Source organism: Symphodus melops, assembly GCF_947650265.1.
Source record: "Symphodus melops genome assembly, chromosome: 1".
NCBI lineage: Eukaryota > Metazoa > Chordata > Actinopteri > Labriformes > Labridae > Symphodus > Symphodus melops.
This window is the reverse complement of record NC_136691.1, coordinates 28,399,461-28,403,607: the sequence shown is the minus strand read 5'-3', so window position 1 is coordinate 28,403,607 and position 4,147 is coordinate 28,399,461. Positions and strand designations below refer to the sequence as shown.

Below are 4,147 nucleotides of genomic sequence, written 5' to 3'. Positions count from 1 at the left end.
TGTTCAGGTTTGAAATCTCCTCTAAGGAGCGGTGTGTCAGACCAGCAACAGTTTCTTGTGGTGATGTGTGGTGGTCTGATCCAAAAGGAGTCTTAGCTCCTGGCTCACAAGAAGTTTTGGTACCCATGTTAATGTTAATGTTGATGTGGTAAAACAGAATACCTTAGTGGATTACTGTTTGTGAAGCTGCAAGATAAAAAGTCAGCGGGAGGCAATTCTGACCTACGGTTCTAAACCGGATCAGTGCAGTCTGTCCTGGCAGCTAGGTGCGAACATTCACACCTCAAGTCCTTTTGAGGATTGGGGGAAGACACACCTCTCAGGCAGCTGGCTCTGTAACAATTTTAAAGTTACACTCCTGACTGAGCAAATGGCTAACTTGTTGTCTCCAACAACAATAAGCACACAAAAATTATTAAACTACTCACTCGTCAACACGCAGCAGCACAACTATCACACAACTTGATGTTTGCTTTGCTTTAAAAACAACAAAAAGTAATCTCCCAAAGAAAAGAGAATTTCCTTAGAAGAATCACTTCAGGATTAAAAAGTTTGGATCACTGTGAACAAACAATGTAACAAAGCTGGTTTATTAAGGGCCTCACACGGGGCACCATTATGTTGGGAATTTTCAGGAGCGAATACCTGACCAACTGCTATGTTGGGTTTTATGAAGTAAAATTTGATTGTCAAAATAAATTAATAATTAAGTTTATTTAATTATTAATCTAAATCAATAATTGTTATTAAACTGTGTTTAATAAACCTCGGGGCACCACCCTGTAAACAGGGAACAACCAAAATATTACCAATATCAGTCTCAAATTATTTAATTAAATACCAATATCATTAATAATTAATAATCTGTATTTAATTGAAGGTGTGAAATCCGAACACAAAGCCCTTTCACCCAGCCTAAGTCACAAAGCAAATTCACAGTGATCACAAACAACGACTTTGTAAAATATAATAGAATCTATTTAACAAAGCAACATCAAGTTAATCAATGAAACTCAATCAAACAAACAACCATCATAAGCCAAACTACAAGTAACAAACAGAACAAACAAGCGTGGCACATGTGTGTATGTGTGTGTGTGTGTGTGTGTGTGTGTGTGAGAGTGAGAGGGGGAGGGACAGACAGAGACAGACAGCGATCAAAAATGGCGGCGACCACGCGTGGTCACGTGATGGCGGACACAGAACGTGATCTACGTTTCAGCAGCGTCTGGAAAGCCACAGATCTCTATGTGTGTGCGTTTACCGAAAGGTGCGTGTGTGTGTAAAGCGAGAGAGCGGGAGAGATACAACGCCCCTCGACAGCTCAATCTCGGACTGGAGCTCACCACAACTCAGAGCATAGTAACTTTCACTTATCAGAAGCCAGCGGCTGGATTTGTATCAGACAGCGTTCACACTAGTCTTTCTGATAATGAGTCTATTGCCCGGTTATGACGCGGGAGCTCACAGATAAACACAGGGGGCACAGCGACACAAATAAAGGAAACAAAAGAGATTTTACTCTAGTAAAATCTAAGACACATCGGTCAAACACCAAACAAAATATTATCACCGTTTCACCATAATAACTCAGTTATTAAACACACTCTCTATATCTAACTGCCCAGACCTAGCTAAGCCTCACTTGTCACCGTTTCGTCCACGGTTGATGAAAGGAAGAAAAGAGGTCCTGGAGCGGCCTTCCTGCAGTTGTTAGCTGATGGCGGCGTGTGTGTCCAAAGGGGTTGAGCAGGGCCGTCGTGTCCTCCGTCGAGCGAGGTGATCTCCGTGGGTGTCCTTTCTTTAAAGGACGGAACGAGACGTAATCCTTACGATCTCTCTCTATACCGTTTTAACACGGGAGAAATAAACGATCTGCTTGGGAGATGCGTTCAAGTGGATGATCTAAGCTCGGAATTTCGGACGTCGGTGTGCTTCAAGGCCTTTGGATTAGCTGCGCTCCAAAACTTAAACAAAGAGCAGCGTGCTGGAAACAGGAACAAAGTTGGGTATCTTCGGACATCGGCAGGCGACGTTTGAAAGAGGCAGAACAATGAGACATGGCCGGCTTTATACCTCCCAGACTTCACACCTCTGTGTTAGGTGTGGCAAAGCATTCTGGGAGTACCTGCAAGGCATGCTGGGATAAAGAGTCTTTTGTTGTAGTTCTCCAAACATACACAGCCTGAACTTTGCCATCCTGGCTGGACCCAACAATGGTGTTGCGCTTTTGTTTCAAGCTGCGCACTATTCACAGTTGAAACTCCAGGTTTTCCCCCCGACGTTGAGCTGCACTGAAGGGGAACAACAGTGGCATAAGCCTAGAGCTATGGTGAGTTCATTCAATCCAAATTTATTTATAAAGCACCTTTCATACATACATTGTACCTGCTTTAAAACAGTCCGACTTGCCACATTCTGTTTTTATTTTTTACCATATTGCTATAGGGGATAAAGCTGGGAACTGTTGACAAGATGGCTGTGATCTCAGCCAAACCAAAAACCAGAAAGACCACAGAGGGAGTGCGGTAAGTGCTCTATTTATGGGATTTCAGAAAACAACATTACATTGGCCAATAGCATTTACAACCAGCGAGGGGAAACTGGAATTATTGTTACAATGTAGGTTCTATGTGTAATTAAATCCACGGTAGTGAGTTATAGGTCCAAGTAATTTCATCAATGAATGATTCCACTTACTGCTAAGTGTCAAATCCTTTAGCAGGTGTCTATAAAATTGTGTGTGTGTTCTATAATACAGGAGTAAACTGTACAAAGGCCTTCATGGGGAACTTCCTGACCTCTCGGTTCTTCGGGTGTCGGAGGCATACAAAGACTTCGCTGCTGCTGACCGCCCTATGAGCTGCACCATGGGAATAACTGAGGACATTCCACTAGTGGACTCGCTGTTCGGAAAGGTGCAACATGGAAGTCCCATTTCTTACCAGCAACCTGCCAAAGACCAAGCAAAGACTCTCCATGATGCCCCACCCCCTCCATCGTTGCCACTCCAGGCCTACAGACTTGAACCATCAGAGTGCATGTTTGCCTGTTCCAGAAAGCAACAGCTGCACATGCAAAGTCTGGAAGTTACCCTGGATTTGGCCCTTAAAATTGAACATGGTACCCGAGAGCAGAGCTTGTGTGCCGATTGGTATGATATTCGGAAACCACGGGTGACAGCGTCTCGTTTCAGAGAAGTTTGTCATGTGGGCAAGGCCTCTGAAGAAGGACTTGCTGAACGGATTGTAAGAGGGACACGTCAGACCGGGGCTATGAAGAGGGGTTTGGAGTTGGAGACTTATGCAATCTGGGAGTACTGCCAGATAAAGCGCATCAACCACTACAAATGTGAGTTTGTGGTACACCCAGATGCACCTTGGATTGGTGCCTCACCGGATGGGGTTGTTTTTGACCCCTTGGAACAGCCCCAGTTTGGCCTTTTGGAAATAAAATGTCCAAACATTGCAAATTACATTGACGCACCTTATCGATGGTTCAGTGCAGCTCAAACCAACCCATGCCTACTATTGGCAAGTTCAGGGCCAACTGCTAGTGACTGGTATGAGTTGGTGTGATTTTGTAGTCTCTGCCCAAGATGATGTTTTCATCCAAAGAATCCAGAGGGATGAGGGTATGATGCGGACAATGAAGCGTGGGATTCGCGTGTTCTTCTTTAATGTCTACATGGACAAATACCTGGCAGTGGCATGAATTGTTTGCTCGTCGTTCCTGAGTTGATACATTATAGCAGATGACACCTTTAAATCTTATCTTGTATAATTAACTTTGTCATTAGTCAATGTTAATTTGAATGCTTTGTTATTGAAGGGTAGTGACACGTCATGTTAACTATTAATGAACTTAAACGTTTTTCAAATACAGTTCACTTGCAATCTATATGTGTTTTTGCTTTCAGAAGAACAGAGAAATGGTCCTTTGCATCTTTACAAAATCTGTCACAGCTAATAGGAAGCACACAGAACAAAGCTGTAGACTACACTTATGAAGTAAAGCACTTTTATTTAAAGAGTAACAACAAATCACTTCCAAAACAGTACAGAGTATGGTTAAACAGCATGTTTATTTTGCCAGGAGAGTATGGTGTGAGAGTTCATGGATAACAATACCTGGCCACCAGAAAATC

At 43.1% G+C, this 4,147-nt stretch overlaps 1 long non-coding RNA gene across 2 annotated transcripts; it reads left to right on the top strand.

Moving 5' to 3' along the window:
- Window positions 1–2,217: 2,217 nt before the first annotated feature.
- LOC306829654 lies at window positions 2,218–3,460 on the top strand. Of its 2 annotated transcripts, XR_013779887.1 has the most exons (4): window positions 2,218–2,332; window positions 2,449–2,528; window positions 2,762–3,081; window positions 3,327–3,460. It is a non-coding gene; the product is annotated as an uncharacterized lncRNA (long non-coding RNA). The 2 variants fall into 2 exon arrangements; XR_013779888.1 differs by lacking the exon at window positions 3,327–3,460 and having other exon boundaries at window positions 2,762–3,265.
- The last annotated feature ends 687 nt before the right edge of the window (window positions 3,461–4,147 follow it).